At 59.1% G+C, this 16,476-nt stretch overlaps 9 non-coding genes across 9 annotated transcripts; all 9 read right to left on the bottom strand.

Moving 5' to 3' along the window:
- Positions 1-980: 980 nt before the first annotated feature.
- On the bottom strand, positions 981-1,060 carry LOC121149587. The gene has a single exon (XR_005882736.1). It is a non-coding gene; the product is annotated as a small nucleolar RNA SNORD115 (small nucleolar RNA).
- A 1,732-nt stretch (positions 1,061-2,792) lies between these two features.
- On the bottom strand, positions 2,793-2,872 carry LOC121149586. Its single transcript, XR_005882735.1, has one exon. It is a non-coding gene; the product is annotated as a small nucleolar RNA SNORD115 (small nucleolar RNA).
- Positions 2,873-4,604: 1,732 nt separating this feature from the next.
- Positions 4,605-4,684, bottom strand: LOC121149585. The gene has a single exon (XR_005882734.1). It is a non-coding gene; the product is annotated as a small nucleolar RNA SNORD115 (small nucleolar RNA).
- Positions 4,685-6,415: 1,731 nt separating this feature from the next.
- On the bottom strand, positions 6,416-6,495 carry LOC121149584. The gene has a single exon (XR_005882733.1). It is a non-coding gene; the product is annotated as a small nucleolar RNA SNORD115 (small nucleolar RNA).
- Positions 6,496-8,226: 1,731 nt separating this feature from the next.
- On the bottom strand, positions 8,227-8,306 carry LOC121149583. Its single transcript, XR_005882732.1, has one exon. It is a non-coding gene; the product is annotated as a small nucleolar RNA SNORD115 (small nucleolar RNA).
- A 1,731-nt stretch (positions 8,307-10,037) lies between these two features.
- Positions 10,038-10,117, bottom strand: LOC121149582. The gene has a single exon (XR_005882731.1). It is a non-coding gene; the product is annotated as a small nucleolar RNA SNORD115 (small nucleolar RNA).
- A 1,730-nt stretch (positions 10,118-11,847) lies between these two features.
- LOC121149581 lies at positions 11,848-11,927 on the bottom strand. The gene has a single exon (XR_005882730.1). It is a non-coding gene; the product is annotated as a small nucleolar RNA SNORD115 (small nucleolar RNA).
- Positions 11,928-13,658: 1,731 nt separating this feature from the next.
- LOC121149580 lies at positions 13,659-13,738 on the bottom strand. Its single transcript, XR_005882729.1, has one exon. It is a non-coding gene; the product is annotated as a small nucleolar RNA SNORD115 (small nucleolar RNA).
- Positions 13,739-15,469: 1,731 nt separating this feature from the next.
- LOC121149578 lies at positions 15,470-15,548 on the bottom strand. The gene has a single exon (XR_005882727.1). It is a non-coding gene; the product is annotated as a small nucleolar RNA SNORD115 (small nucleolar RNA).
- Positions 15,549-16,476: the final 928 nt, after the last annotated feature.

Here is a 16,476-nt window from a genome sequence, read left to right as displayed (position 1 = left end):
AATAGTCACGGGGCTGGACAACAGGCCAACTCTTGTGGTGTGGCTTGAAGCCACCCGTGTAGGTGTAGGCATCCGTTTTCAGGGAGCCCTGGCACCTGGGCTGGGCTCAGGACAGCCCGAAGCCCAGCCACGTGCCAGGGCATGCAATTCAGCCAGAGAGTTCAAGCTGTGGGCAGGGTCCCAAATGGCACTGCCTGCAGCTGTCTGTCCTGGCTGAGGTGACCTAACAGAGTGATGTCCTGGGCCGGCCACAAGCTGGCGCATCCCTGGGAGGCAAGTGGAGCTGGGACCTGCACAGCCAGCTGCCTCACTAGTGCTGCCTCTGTGCCACTGTGTGTGTGATCCATGACACACACCTCCAACCCAACCTGATGCACAGCTTTTCTCGGATGCATCGTCGGCCACATCTGCACCCTTGCACCAACACTGAAAGGCAAGCCCTTGGCCACTGCATGCACACCTGTCGAGTGCCACTTCTTGAGCATTTCCATAAGGAGCCTGGCTCCTGCAGCTGACCAGGGTGTGAGGCGAAGCTTCAGAGCCTCCGAGAACAAAGGGTCCCATCTTCTGCATGGGAGCCCTGCCCAGGCTGCTTCCTGTGCCTCTGAGGCTCCACTGCACTGCCCTGCCTCGATTCGTGTGACCCACACATTCTGTCCAGAGACTTCTTGAACCCACGGCACACTCACCTGCCACCTGCGGTGCCATGGTCCCCTGGGGCAGCTCGTCTCACTGGAAGACACAAGGGCACGAGAGAAGCTCAAGGGGGAGCCGGCAGTGTATCCTTGTTCCTGCACCTCGGGGAACACACAGCAAGCCCAGCAGGAACAAGCCTAGCTTCACATTGCCCGAGCAACTGCTCGAGACTGGGGACTGAGTCTTGGCCTGTTTGGGGGCCTCCATGTCCCCAGTGTGCATGGCTTTCTCCCGAGAAGACATCTGAGGTCCCCAGGGTCCTCTGGTCGCACTGGGACTGTGCTGGGCCTCAGCGTAATCCTATTGAGCATGACTTTTTTTTAAGTCATCACCTTTCTTCAGTATGGGATCTCATCATTGACCCAGTGCAAGGAACAGCAGCAGAGCAGGCGGCACAAGATGTGCCCTCCCACCTCCAGGGAACAGGTGGATTGGCTTACCATGGCAAGTCCCAGAGATGTCTTTTTGGCAACAGGGTGGGCAGCAGCAGCATTTCATGGGCTCTGTGGTCTGGAAAGTCGCCCTGGAGTGCAGGAGAGTGGAAGGGACGGGGGCTTCCGGTGGTGACATCATCTGTGGGACAGGCAGAGGTGGGCGGGTGGGTGTGAAGAGCAGCATGAGCCGCTTCTGAGTGCACTGGTCCCGGGGGGGTTGTGGTCCCCATGCTGCAGCTGAGGGTGTCCAGGCAGGCTGCGTGCTGGGTGAGACAAGCCCCGCCCACTTGGCTTGGCTTGGGACCTCTTGGCCGCTTGGACCCCAGACCCACAGGTGCCATTGGCCCACATGGCCCTGCTGAAAGACACTATGTGATAGTGTAGCTCTCTTTCCTGCCCCTGTTGCCCACATCCTGGCGGATTCCTGGCAGCACAAGCAAGCAGTGGCACAGTGGGCACAGTGTTGGCATGAGAACATTGGTTCCAGGGGCTTTACTCAGGGAGGGCTCTTCACAACCCTCGTCTCACACCTAACAACATGGCATCAGTGTCTGTGCTGAGCTACCCAAGAACAGGCTGCGAGCACACACCGCATCCAGCAGCTCAGGTTCTGCCCTGCACACACACGTTCCTCTGCAGGTCGTGGCACACCACAATCCTGGACAGCTTAGAGAGATGAGGAATAGTCACGGGGCTGGACAACAGGCCAACTCTTGTGGTGTGGCTTGAAGCCACCCGTGTAGGTGTAGGCATCCGTTTTCAGGGAGCCCTGGCACCTGGGCTGGGCTCAGGACAGCCCGAAGCCCAGCCACGTGCCAGGGCATGCAATTCAGCCAGAGAGTTCAAGCTGTGGGCAGGGTCCCAAATGGCACTGCCTGCAGCTGTCTGTCCTGGCTGAGGTGACCTAACAGAGTGATGTCCTGGGCCGGCCACAAGCTGGCGCATCCCTGGGAGGCAAGTGGAGCTGGGACCTGCACAGCCAGCTGCCTCACTAGTGCTGCCTCTGTGCCACTGTGTGTGTGATCCATGACACACACCTCCAACCCAACCTGATGCACAGCTTTTCTCGGATGCATCGTCGGCCACATCTGCACCCTTGCACCAACACTGAAAGGCAAGCCCTTGGCCACTGCATGCACACCTGTCGAGTGCCACTTCTTGAGCATTTCCATAAGGAGCCTGGCTCCTGCAGCTGACCAGGGTGTGAGGCGAAGCTTCAGAGCCTCCGAGAACAAAGGGTCCCATCTTCTGCATGGGAGCCCTGCCCAGGCTGCCTTCCTGTGCCTCTGAGGCTCCACTGCACTGCCCTGCCTCGATTCGTGTGACCCACACATTCTGTCCAGAGACTTCTTGAACCCACGGCACACTCACCTGCCACCTGCGGTGCCATGGTCCCCTGGGGCAGCTCGTCTCACTGGAAGACACAAGGGCACGAGAGAAGCTCAAGGGGGAGCCGGCAGTGTATCCTTGTTCCTGCACCTCGGGGAACACACAGCAAGCCCAGCAGGAACAAGCCTAGCTTCACATTGCCCGAGCAACTGCTCGAGACTGGGGACTGAGTCTTGGCCTGTTTGGGGGCCTCCATGTCCCCAGTGTGCATGGCTTTCTCCCGAGAAGACATCTGAGGTCCCCAGGGTCCTCTGGTCGCACTGGGACTGTGCTGGGCCTCAGCGTAATCCTATTGAGCATGACTTTTTTTTAAGTCATCACCTTTCTTCAGTATGGGATCTCATCATTGACCCAGTGCAAGGAACAGCAGCAGAGCAGGCGGCACAAGATGTGCCCTCCCACCTCCAGGGAACAGGTGGATTGGCTTACCATGGCAAGTCCCAGAGATGTCTTTTTGGCAACAGGGTGGGCAGCAGCAGCATTTCATGGGCTCTGTGGTCTGGAAAGTCGCCCTGGAGTGCAGGAGAGTGGAAGGGACGGGGGCTTCCGGTGGTGACATCATCTGTGGGACAGGCAGAGGTGGGCGGGTGGGTGTGAAGAGCAGCATGAGCCGCTTCTGAGTGCACTGGTCCCGGGGGGGTTGTGGTCCCCATGCTGCAGCTGAGGGTGTCCAGGCAGGCTGCGTGCTGGGTGAGACAAGCCCCGCCCACTTGGCTTGGCTTGGGACCTCTTGGCCGCTTGGACCCCAGACCCACAGGTGCCATTGGCCCACATGGCCCTGCTGAAAGACACTATGTGATAGTGTAGCTCTCTTTCCTGCCCCTGTTGCCCACATCCTGGCGGATTCCTGGCAGCACAAGCAAGCAGTGGCACAGTGGGCACAGTGTTGGCATGAGAACATTGGTTCCAGGGGCTTTACTCAGGGAGGGCTCTTCACAACCCTCGTCTCACACCTAACAACATGGCATCAGTGTCTGTGCTGAGCTACCCAAGAACAGGCTGCGAGCACACACCGCATCCAGCAGCTCAGGTTCTGCCCTGCACACACACGTTCCTCTGCAGGTCGTGGCACACCACAATCCTGGACAGCTTAGAGAGATGAGGAATAGTCACGGGGCTGGACAACAGGCCAACTCTTGTGGTGTGGCTTGAAGCCACCCGTGTAGGTGTAGGCATCCGTTTTCAGGGAGCCCTGGCACCTGGGCTGGGCTCAGGACAGCCCGAAGCCCAGCCACGCGCCAGGGCATGCAATTCAGCCAGAGAGTTCAAGCTGTGGGCAGGGTCCCAAATGGCACTGCCTGCAGCTGTCTGTCCTGGCTGAGGTGACCTAACAGAGTGATGTCCTGGGCCGGCCACAAGCTGGCGCATCCCTGGGAGGCAAGTGGAGCTGGGACCTGCACAGCCAGCTGCCTCACTAGTGCTGCCTCTGTGCCACTGTGTGTGTGATCCATGACACACACCTCCAACCCAACCTGATGCACAGCTTTTCTCGGATGCATCGTCGGCCACATCTGCACCCTTGCACCAACACTGAAAGGCAAGCCCTTGGCCACTGCATGCACACCTGTCGAGTGCCACTTCTTGAGCATTTCCATAAGGAGCCTGGCTCCTGCAGCTGACCAGGGTGTGAGGCGAAGCTTCAGAGCCTCCGAGAACAAAGGGTCCCATCTTCTGCATGGGAGCCCTGCCCAGGCTGCCTTCCTGTGCCTCTGAGGCTCCACTGCACTGCCCTGCCTCGATTCGTGTGACCCACACATTCTGTCCAGAGACTTCTTGAACCCACGGCACACTCACCTGCCACCTGCGGTGCCATGGTCCCCTGGGGCAGCTCGTCTCACTGGAAGACACAAGGGCACGAGAGAAGCTCAAGGGGGAGCCGGCAGTGTATCCTTGTTCCTGCACCTCGGGGAACACACAGCAAGCCCAGCAGGAACAAGCCTAGCTTCACATTGCCCGAGCAACTGCTCGAGACTGGGGACTGAGTCTTGGCCTGTTTGGGGGCCTCCATGTCCCCAGTGTGCATGGCTTTCTCCCGAGAAGACATGTGAGGTCCCCAGGGTCCTCTGGTCGCACTGGGACTGTGCTGGGCCTCAGCGTAATCCTATTGAGCATGACTTTTTTTTAAGTCATCACCTTTCTTCAGTATGGGATCTCATCATTGACCCAGTGCAAGGAACAGCAGCAGAGCAGGCGGCACAAGATGTGCCCTCCCACCTCCAGGGAACAGGTGGATTGGCTTACCATGGCAAGTCCCAGAGATGTCTTTTTGGCAACAGGGTGGGCAGCAGCAGCATTTCATGGGCTCTGTGGTCTGGAAAGTCGCCCTGGAGTGCAGGAGAGTGGAAGGGACGGGGGCTTCCGGTGGTGACATCATCTGTGGGACAGGCAGAGGTGGGCGGGTGGGTGTGAAGAGCAGCATGAGCCGCTTCTGAGTGCACTGGCCCGGGGGGGGTGTGGTCCCCATGCTGCAGCTGAGGGTGTCCAGGCAGGCTGCGTGCTGGGTGAGACAAGCCCCGCCCACTTGGCTTGGCTTGGGACCTCTTGGCCGCTTGGACCCCAGACCCACAGGTGCCATTGGCCCACATGGCCCTGCTGAAAGACACTATGTGATAGTGTAGCTCTCTTTCCTGCCCCTGTTGCCCACATCCTGGCGGATTCCTGGCAGCACAAGCAAGCAGTGGCACAGTGGGCACAGTGTTGGCATGAGAACATTGGTTCCAGGGGCTTTACTCAGGGAGGGCTCTTCACAACCCTCGTCTCACACCTAACAACATGGCATCAGTGTCTGTGCTGAGCTACCCAAGAACAGGCTGCGAGCACACACCGCATCCAGCAGCTCAGGTTCTGCCCTGCACACACACGTTCCTCTGCAGGTCGTGGCACACCACAATCCTGGACAGCTTAGAGAGATGAGGAATAGTCACGGGGCTGGACAACAGGCCAACTCTTGTGGTGTGGCTTGAAGCCACCCGTGTAGGTGTAGGCATCCGTTTTCAGGGAGCCCTGGCACCTGGGCTGGGCTCAGGACAGCCCGAAGCCCAGCCACGCGCCAGGGCATGCAATTCAGCCAGAGAGTTCAAGCTGTGGGCAGGGTCCCAAATGGCACTGCCTGCAGCTGTCTGTCCTGGCTGAGGTGACCTAACAGAGTGATGTCCTGGGCCGGCCACAAGCTGGCGCATCCCTGGGAGGCAAGTGGAGCTGGGACCTGCACAGCCAGCTGCCTCACTAGTGCTGCCTCTGTGCCACTGTGTGTGTGATCCATGACACACACCTCCAACCCAACCTGATGCACAGCTTTTCTCGGATGCATCGTCGGCCACATCTGCACCCTTGCACCAACACTGAAAGGCAAGCCCTTGGCCACTGCATGCACACCTGTCGAGTGCCACTTCTTGAGCATTTCCATAAGGAGCCTGGCTCCTGCAGCTGACCAGGGTGTGAGGCGAAGCTTCAGAGCCTCCGAGAACAAAGGGTCCCATCTTCTGCATGGGAGCCCTGCCCAGGCTGCCTTCCTGTGCCTCTGAGGCTCCACTGCACTGCCCTGCCTCGATTCGTGTGACCCACACATTCTGTCCAGAGACTTCTTGAACCCACGGCACACTCACCTGCCACCTGCGGTGCCATGGTCCCCTGGGGCAGCTCGTCTCACTGGAAGACACAAGGGCACGAGAGAAGCTCAAGGGGGAGCCGGCAGTGTATCCTTGTTCCTGCACCTCGGGGAACACACAGCAAGCCCAGCAGGAACAAGCCTAGCTTCACATTGCCCGAGCAACTGCTCGAGACTGGGGACTGAGTCTTGGCCTGTTTGGGGGCCTCCATGTCCCCAGTGTGCATGGCTTTCTCCCGAGAAGACATGTGAGGTCCCCAGGGTCCTCTGGTCGCACTGGGACTGTGCTGGGCCTCAGCGTAATCCTATTGAGCATGACTTTTTTTTAAGTCATCACCTTTCTTCAGTATGGGATCTCATCATTGACCCAGTGCAAGGAACAGCAGCAGAGCAGGCGGCACAAGATGTGCCCTCCCACCTCCAGGGAACAGGTGGATTGGCTTACCATGGCAAGTCCCAGAGATGTCTTTTTGGCAACAGGGTGGGCAGCAGCAGCATTTCATGGGCTCTGTGGTCTGGAAAGTCGCCCTGGAGTGCAGGAGAGTGGAAGGGACGGGGGCTTCCGGTGGTGACATCATCTGTGGGACAGGCAGAGGTGGGCGGGTGGGTGTGAAGAGCAGCATGAGCCGCTTCTGAGTGCACTGGCCCGGGTGGGGTGTGGTCCCCATGCTGCAGCTGAGGGTGTCCAGGCAGGCTGCGTGCTGGGTGAGACAAGCCCCGCCCACTTGGCTTGGCTTGGGACCTCTTGGCCGCTTGGACCCCAGACCCACAGGTGCCATTGGCCCACATGGCCCTGCTGAAAGACACTATGTGATAGTGTAGCTCTCTTTCCTGCCCCTGTTGCCCACATCCTGGCGGATTCCTGGCAGCACAAGCAAGCAGTGGCACAGTGGGCACAGTGTTGGCATGAGAACATTGGTTCCAGGGGCTTTACTCAGGGAGGGCTCTTCACAACCCTCGTCTCACACCTAACAACATGGCATCAGTGTCTGTGCTGAGCTACCCAAGAACAGGCTGCGAGCACACACCGCATCCAGCAGCTCAGGTTCTGCCCTGCACACACACGTTCCTCTGCAGGTCGTGGCACACCACAATCCTGGACAGCTTAGAGAGATGAGGAATAGTCACGGGGCTGGACAACAGGCCAACTCTTGTGGTGTGGCTTGAAGCCACCCGTGTAGGTGTAGGCATCCGTTTTCAGGGAGCCCTGGCACCTGGGCTGGGCTCAGGACAGCCCGAAGCCCAGCCACGCGCCAGGGCATGCAATTCAGCCAGAGAGTTCAAGCTGTGGGCAGGGTCCCAAATGGCACTGCCTGCAGCTGTCTGTCCTGGCTGAGGTGACCTAACAGAGTGATGTCCTGGGCCGGCCACAAGCTGGCGCATCCCTGGGAGGCAAGTGGAGCTGGGACCTGCACAGCCAGCTGCCTCACTAGTGCTGCCTCTGTGCCACTGTGTGTGTGATCCATGACACACACCTCCAACCCAACCTGATGCACAGCTTTTCTCGGATGCATCGTCGGCCACATCTGCACCCTTGCACCAACACTGAAAGGCAAGCCCTTGGCCACTGCATGCACACCTGTCGAGTGCCACTTCTTGAGCATTTCCATAAGGAGCCTGGCTCCTGCAGCTGACCAGGGTGTGAGGCGAAGCTTCAGAGCCTCCGAGAACAAAGGGTCCCATCTTCTGCATGGGAGCCCTGCCCAGGCTGCCTTCCTGTGCCTCTGAGGCTCCACTGCACTGCCCTGCCTCGATTCGTGTGACCCACACATTCTGTCCAGAGACTTCTTGAACCCACGGCACACTCACCTGCCACCTGCGGTGCCATGGTCCCCTGGGGCAGCTCGTCTCACTGGAAGACACAAGGGCACGAGAGAAGCTCAAGGGGGAGCCGGCAGTGTATCCTTGTTCCTGCACCTCGGGGAACACACAGCAAGCCCAGCAGGAACAAGCCTAGCTTCACATTGCCCGAGCAACTGCTCGAGACTGGGGACTGAGTCTTGGCCTGTTTGGGGGCCTCCATGTCCCCAGTGTGCATGGCTTTCTCCCGAGAAGACATCTGAGGTCCCCAGGGTCCTCTGGTCGCACTGGGACTGTGCTGGGCCTCAGCGTAATCCTATTGAGCATGACTTTTTTTTAAGTCATCACCTTTCTTCAGTATGGGATCTCATCATTGACCCAGTGCAAGGAACAGCAGCAGAGCAGGCGGCACAAGATGTGCCCTCCCACCTCCAGGGAACAGGTGGATTGGCTTACCATGGCAAGTCCCAGAGATGTCTTTTTGGCAACAGGGTGGGCAGCAGCAGCATTTCATGGGCTCTGTGGTCTGGAAAGTCGCCCTGGAGTGCAGGAGAGTGGAAGGGACGGGGGCTTCCGGTGGTGACATCATCTGTGGGACAGGCAGAGGTGGGCGGGTGGGTGTGAAGAGCAGCATGAGCCGCTTCTGAGTGCACTGGTCCCGGGGGGTTGTGGTCCCCATGCTGCAGCTGAGGGTGTCCAGGCAGGCTGCGTGCTGGGTGAGACAAGCCCCGCCCACTTGGCTTGGCTTGGGACCTCTTGGCCGCTTGGACCCCAGACCCACAGGTGCCATTGGCCCACATGGCCCTGCTGAAAGACACTATGTGATAGTGTAGCTCTCTTTCCTGCCCCTGTTGCCCACATCCTGGCGGATTCCTGGCAGCACAAGCAAGCAGTGGCACAGTGGGCACAGTGTTGGCATGAGAACATTGGTTCCAGGGGCTTTACTCAGGGAGGGCTCTTCACAACCCTCGTCTCACACCTAACAACATGGCATCAGTGTCTGTGCTGAGCTACCCAAGAACAGGCTGCGAGCACACACCGCATCCAGCAGCTCAGGTTCTGCCCTGCACACACACGTTCCTCTGCAGGTCGTGGCACACCACAATCCTGGACAGCTTAGAGAGATGAGGAATAGTCACGGGGCTGGACAACAGGCCAACTCTTGTGGTGTGGCTTGAAGCCACCCGTGTAGGTGTAGGCATCCGTTTTCAGGGAGCCCTGGCACCTGGGCTGGGCTCAGGACAGCCCGAAGCCCAGCCACGCGCCAGGGCATGCAATTCAGCCAGAGAGTTCAAGCTGTGGGCAGGGTCCCAAATGGCACTGCCTGCAGCTGTCTGTCCTGGCTGAGGTGACCTAACAGAGTGATGTCCTGGGCCGGCCACAAGCTGGCGCATCCCTGGGAGGCAAGTGGAGCTGGGACCTGCACAGCCAGCTGCCTCACTAGTGCTGCCTCTGTGCCACTGTGTGTGTGATCCATGACACACACCTCCAACCCAACCTGATGCACAGCTTTTCTCGGATGCATCGTCGGCCACATCTGCACCCTTGCACCAACACTGAAAGGCAAGCCCTTGGCCACTGCATGCACACCTGTCGAGTGCCACTTCTTGAGCATTTCCATAAGGAGCCTGGCTCCTGCAGCTGACCAGGGTGTGAGGCGAAGCTTCAGAGCCTCCGAGAACAAAGGGTCCCATCTTCTGCATGGGAGCCCTGCCCAGGCTGCCTTCCTGTGCCTCTGAGGCTCCACTGCACTGCCCTGCCTCGATTCGTGTGACCCACACATTCTGTCCAGAGACTTCTTGAACCCACGGCACACTCACCTGCCACCTGCGGTGCCATGGTCCCCTGGGGCAGCTCGTCTCACTGGAAGACACAAGGGCACGAGAGAAGCTCAAGGGGGAGCCGGCAGTGTATCCTTGTTCCTGCACCTCGGGGAACACACAGCAAGCCCAGCAGGAACAAGCCTAGCTTCACATTGCCCGAGCAACTGCTCGAGACTGGGGACTGAGTCTTGGCCTGTTTGGGGGCCTCCATGTCCCCAGTGTGCATGGCTTTCTCCCGAGAAGACATCTGAGGTCCCCAGGGTCCTCTGGTCGCACTGGGACTGTGCTGGGCCTCAGCGTAATCCTATTGAGCATGACTTTTTTTTAAGTCATCACCTTTCTTCAGTATGGGATCTCATCATTGACCCAGTGCAAGGAACAGCAGCAGAGCAGGCGGCACAAGATGTGCCCTCCCACCTCCAGGGAACAGGTGGATTGGCTTACCATGGCAAGTCCCAGAGATGTCTTTTTGGCAACAGGGTGGGCAGCAGCAGCATTTCATGGGCTCTGTGGTCTGGAAAGTCGCCCTGGAGTGCAGGAGAGTAGAAGGGACGGGGGCTTCCGGTGGTGACATCATCTGTGGGACAGGCAGAGGTGGGCGGGTGGGTGTGAAGAGCAGCATGAGCCGCTTCTGAGTGCACTGGCCCCGGGGGGGGTTGTCCCCATGCTGCAGCTGAGGGTGTCCAGGCAGGCTGCGTGCTGGGTGAGACAAGCCCCGCCCACTTGGCTTGGCTTGGGACCTCTTGGCCACTTGGACCCCAGACCCACAGGTGCCATTGGCCCACATGGCCCTGCTGAAAGACACTATGTGATAGTGTAGCTCTCTTTCCTGCCCCTGTTGCCCACATCCTGGCGGATTCCTGGCAGCACAAGCAAGCAGTGGCACAGTGGGCACAGTGTTGGCATGAGAACATTGGTTCCAGGGGCTTTACTCAGGGAGGGCTCTTCACAACCCTCGTCTCACACCTAACAACATGGCATCAGTGTCTGTGCTGAGCTACCCAAGAACAGGCTGCGAGCACACACCGCATCCAGCAGCTCAGGTTCTGCCCTGCACACACACGTTCCTCTGCAGGTCGTGGCACACCACAATCCTGGACAGCTTAGAGAGATGAGGAATAGTCACGGGGCTGGACAACAGGCCAACTCTTGTGGTGTGGCTTGAAGCCACCCGTGTAGGTGTAGGCATCCGTTTTCAGGGAGCCCTGGCACCTGGGCTGGGCTCAGGACAGTCCGAAGCCCAGCCACGCGCCAGGGCATGCAATTCAGCCAGAGAGTTCAAGCTGTGGGCAGGGTCCCAAATGGCACTGCCTGCAGCTGTCTGTCCTGGCTGAGGTGACCTAACAGAGTGATGTCCTGGGCCGGCCACAAGCTGGCGCATCCCTGGGAGGCAAGTGGAGCTGGGACCTGCACAGCCAGCTGCCTCACTAGTGCTGCCTCTGTGCCACTGTGTGTGTGATCCATGACACACACCTCCAACCCAACCTGATGCACAGCTTTTCTCGGATGCATCGTCGGCCACATCTGCACCCTTGCACCAACACTGAAAGGCAAGCCCTTGGCCACTGCATGCACACCTGTCGAGTGCCACTTCTTGAGCATTTCCATAAGGAGCCTGGCTCCTGCAGCTGACCAGGGTGTGAGGCGAAGCTTCAGAGCCTCCGAGAACAAAGGGTCCCATCTTCTGCATGGGAGCCCTGCCCAGGCTGCATTCCTGTGCCTCTGAGGCTCCACTGCACTGCCCTGCCTCGATTCGTGTGACCCACACATTCTGTCCAGAGACTTCTTGAACCCACGGCACACTCACCTGCCACCTGCGGTGCCATGGTCCCCTGGGGCAGCTCGTCTCACTGGAAGACACAAGGGCACGAGAGAAGCTCAAGGGGGAGCCGGCAGTGTATCCTTGCTCCTGCACCTCGGGGAACACACAGCAAGCCCAGCAGGAACAAGCCTAGCTTCACATTGCCCGAGCAACTGCTCAAGACTGGGGACTGAGTCTTGGCCTGTTTGGGGGCCTCCATGTCCCCAGTGTGCTTGGCTTTCTCCCGAGAAGACATCTGAGGTCCCCAGGGTCCTCTGGTCGCACTGGGACTGTGCTGGGCCTCAGCGTAATCCTATTGAGCATGACTTTTTTTTAAGTCATCACCTTTCTTCAGTATGGGATCTCATCATTGACCCAGTGCAAGGAACAGCAGCAGAGCAGGCGGCACAAGATGTGCCCTCCCACCTCCAGGGAACAGGTGGATTGGCTTACCATGGCAAGTCCCAGAGATGTCTTTTTGGCAACAGGGTGGGCAGCAGCAGCATTTCATGGGCTCTGTGGTCTGGAAAGTCGCCCTGGAGTGCAGGAGAGTGGAAGGGACGGGGGCTTCCGGTGGTGACATCATCTGTGGGACAGGCAGAGGTGGGCGGGTGGGTGTGAAGAGCAGCATGAGCCGCTTCTGAGTGCACTGGTCCCGGGGGGTTGTGGTCCCCATGCTGCAGCTGAGGGTGTCCAGGCAGGCTGCGTGCTGGGTGAGACAAGCCCCGCCCACTTGGCTTGGCTTGGGACCTCTTGGCCGCTTGGACCCCAGACCCACAGGTGCCATTGGCCCACATGGCCCTGCTGAAAGACACTATGTGATAGTGTAGCTCTCTTTCCTGCCCCTGTTGCCCACATCCTGGCGGATTCCTGGCAGCACAAGCAAGCAGTGGCACAGTGGGCACAGTGTTGGCATGAGAACATTGGTTCCAGGGGCTTTACTCAGGGAGGGCTCTTCACAACCCTCGTCTCACACCTAACAACATGGCATCAGTGTCTGTGCTGAGCTACCCAAGAACAGGCTGCGAGCACACACCGCATCCAGCAGCTCAGGTTCTGCCCTGCACACACACGTTCCTCTGCAGGTCGTGGCACACCACAATCCTGGACAGCTTAGAGAGATGAGGAATAGTCACGGGGCTGGACAACAGGCCAACTCTTGTGGTGTGGCTTGAAGCCACCCGTGTAGGTGTAGGCATCCGTTTTCAGGGAGCCCTGGCACCTGGGCTGGGCTCAGGACAGTCCGAAGCCCAGCCACGCGCCAGGGCATGCAATTCAGCCAGAGAGTTCAAGCTGTGGGCAGGGTCCCAAATGGCACTGCCTGCAGCTGTCTGTCCTGGCTGAGGTGACCTAACAGAGTGATGTCCTGGGCCGGCCACAAGCTGGCGCATCCCTGGGAGGCAAGTGGAGCTGGGACCTGCACAGCCAGCTGCCTCACTAGTGCTGCCTCTGTGCCACTGTGTGTGTGATCCATGACACACACCTCCAACCCAACCTGATGCACAGCTTTTCTCGGATGCATCGTCGGCCACATCTGCACCCTTGCACCAACACTGAAAGGCAAGCCCTTGGCCACTGCATGCACACCTGTCGAGTGCCACTTCTTGAGCATTTCCATAAGGAGCCTGGCTCCTGCAGCTGACCAGGGTGTGAGGCGAAGCTTCAGAGCCTCCGAGAACAAAGGGTCCCATCTTCTGCATGGGAGCCCTGCCCAGGCTGCCTTCCTGTGCCTCTGAGGCTCCACTGCACTGCCCTGCCTCGATTCGTGTGACCCACACATTCTGTCCAGAGACTTCTTGAACCCACGGCACACTCACCTGCCACCTGCGGTGCCATGGTCCCCTGGGGCAGCTCGTCTCACTGGAAGACACAAGGGCACGAGAGAAGCTCAAGGGGGAGCCGGCAGTGTATCCTTGTTCCTGCACCTCGGGGAACACACAGCAAGCCCAGCAGGAACAAGCCTAGCTTCACATTGCCCGAGCAACTGCTCAAGACTGGGGACTGAGTCTTGGCCTGTTTGGGGGCCTCCATGTCCCCAGTGTGCATGGCTTTCTCCCGAGAAGACATCTGAGGTCCCCAGGGTCCTCTGGTCGCACTGGGACTGTGCTGGGCCTCAGCGTAATCCTATTGAGCATGACTTTTTTTTAAGTCATCACCTTTCTTCAGTATGGGATCTCATCATTGACCCAGTGCAAGGAACAGCAGCAGAGCAGGCGGCACAAGATGTGCCCTCCCACCTCCAGGGAACAGGTGGATTGGCTTACCATGGCAAGTCCCAGAGATGTCTTTTTGGCAACAGGGTGGGCAGCAGCAGCATTTCATGGGCTCTGTGGTCTGGAAAGTCGCCCTGGAGTGCAGGAGAGTGGAAGGGACGGGGGCTTCCGGTGGTGACATCATCTGTGGGACAGGCAGAGGTGGGCGGGTGGGTGTGAAGAGCAGCATGAGCCGCTTCTGAGTGCACTGGTCCCGGGGGGTTGTGGTCCCCATGCTGCAGCTGAGGGTGTCCAGGCAGGCTGCGTGCTGGGTGAGACAAGCCCCGCCCACTTGGCTTGGCTTGGGACCTCTTGGCCGCTTGGACCCCAGACCCACAGGTGCCATTGGCCCACATGGCCCTGCTGAAAGACACTATGTGATAGTGTAGCTCTCTTTCCTGCCCCTGTTGCCCACATCCTGGCGGATTCCTGGCAGCACAAGCAAGCAGTGGCACAGTGGGCACAGTGTTGGCATGAGAACATTGGTTCCAGGGGCTTTACTCAGGGAGGGCTCTTCACAACCCTCGTCTCACACCTAACAACATGGCATCAGTGTCTGTGCTGAGCTACCCAAGAACAGGCTGCGAGCACACACCGCATCCAGCAGCTCAGGTTCTGCCCTGCACACACACGTTCCTCTGCAGGTCGTGGCACACCACAATCCTGGACAGCTTAGAGAGATGAGGAATAGTCACGGGGCTGGACAACAGGCCAACTCTTGTGGTGTGGCTTGAAGCCACCCGTGTAGGTGTAGGCATCCGTTTTCAGGGAGCCCTGGCACCTGGGCTGGGCTCAGGACAGCCCGAAGCCCAGCCACGCGCCAGGGCATGCAATTCAGCCAGAGAGTTCAAGCTGTGGGCAGGGTCCCAAATGGCACTGCCTGCAGCTGTCTGTCCTGGCTGAGGTGACCTAACAGAGTGATGTCCTGGGCCGGCCACAAGCTGGCGCATCCCTGGGAGGCAAGTGGAGCTGGGACCTGCACAGCCAGCTGCCTCACTAGTGCTGCCTCTGTGCCACTGTGTGTGTGATCCATGACACACACCTCCAACCCAACCTGATGCACAGCTTTTCTCGGATGCATCGTCGGCCACATCTGCACCCTTGCACCAACACTGAAAGGCAAGCCCTTGGCCACTGCATGCACACCTGTCGAGTGCCACTTCTTGAGCATTTCCATAAGGAGCCTGGCTCCTGCAGCTGACCAGGGTGTGAGGCGAAGCTTCAGAGCCTCCGAGAACAAAGGGTCCCATCTTCTGCATGGGAGCCCTGCCCAGGCTGCATTCCTGTGCCTCTGAGGCTCCACTGCACTGCCCTGCCTCGATTCGTGTGACCCACACATTCTGTCCAGAGACTTCTTGAACCCACGGCACACTCACCTGCCACCTGCGGTGCCATGGTCCCCTGGGGCAGCTCGTCTCACTGGAAGACACAAGGGCACGAGAGAAGCTCAAGGGGGAGCCGGCAGTGTATCCTTGTTCCTGCACCTCGGGGAACACACAGCAGGCCCAGCAGGAACAAGCCTAGCTTCACATTGCCCGAGCAACTGCTCAAGACTGGGGACTGAGTCTTGGCCTGTTTGGGGGCCTCCATGTCCCCAGTGTGCATGGCTTTCTCCCGAGAAGACATCTGAGGTCCCCAGGGTCCTCTGGTCGCACTGGGACTGTGCTGGGCCTCAGCGTAATCCTATTGAGCATGACTTTTTTTAAGTCATCACCTTTCTTCAGTATGGGATCTCATCATTGACCCAGTGCAAGGAACAGCAGCAGAGCAGGCGGCACAAGATGTGCCCTCCCACCTCCAGGGAACAGGTGGATTGGCTTACCATGGCAAGTCCCAGAGATGTCTTTTTGGCAACAGGGTGGGCAGCAGCAGCATTTCATGGGCTCTGTGGTCTGGAAAGTCGCCCTGGAGTGCAGGAGAGTGGAAGGGACGGGGGCTTCCGGTGGTGACATCATCTGTGGGACAGGCAGAGGTGGGCGGGTGGGTGTGAAGAGCAGCATGAGCCGCTTCTGAGTGCACTGGTCCCGGGTGGGGTGTGGTCCCCATGCTGCAGCTGAGGGTGTCCAGGCAGGCTGCGTGCTGGGTGAGACAAGCCCCGCCCACTTGGCTTGGCTTGGGACCTCTTGGCCGCTTGGACCCCAGACCCACAGGTGCCATTGGCCCACATGGCCCTGCTGAAAGACACTATGTGATAGTGTAGCTCTCTTTCCTGCCCCTGTTGCCCACATCCTGGCGGATTCCTGGCAGCACAAGCAAGCAGTGGCACAGTGGGCACAGTGTTGGCATGAGAACATTGGTTCCAGGGGCTTTACTCAGGGAGGGCTCTTCACAACCCTCGTCTCACACCTAACAACATGGCATCAGTGTCTGTGCTGAGCTACCCAAGAACAGGCTGCGAGCACACACCGCATCCAGCAGCTCAGGTTCTGCCCTGCACACACACGTTCCTCTGCAGGTCGTGGCACACCACAATCCTGGACAGCTTAGAGAGATGAGGAATAGTCACGGGGCTGGACAACAGGCCAACTCTTGTGGTGTGGCTTGAAGCCACCCGTGTAGGTGTAGGCATCCGTTTTCAGGGAGCCCTGGCACCTGGGCTGGGCTCAGGACAGTCCGAAGCCCAGCCACGCGCCAGGGCATGCAATTCAGCCAGAGAGTTCAAGCTGTGGGCAGG

Source organism: Ochotona curzoniae, unplaced genomic scaffold (assembly GCF_017591425.1).
Source record: "Ochotona curzoniae isolate NIBS_2020 unplaced genomic scaffold, NIBS_Ocur_1.0 scaffold_4701, whole genome shotgun sequence".
In the NCBI taxonomy this organism is placed as follows: domain Eukaryota; kingdom Metazoa; phylum Chordata; class Mammalia; order Lagomorpha; family Ochotonidae; genus Ochotona; species Ochotona curzoniae.
The sequence above is the reverse complement of the archived record's forward strand: the minus strand, read 5'-3'. Positions and strand labels throughout refer to the sequence as shown.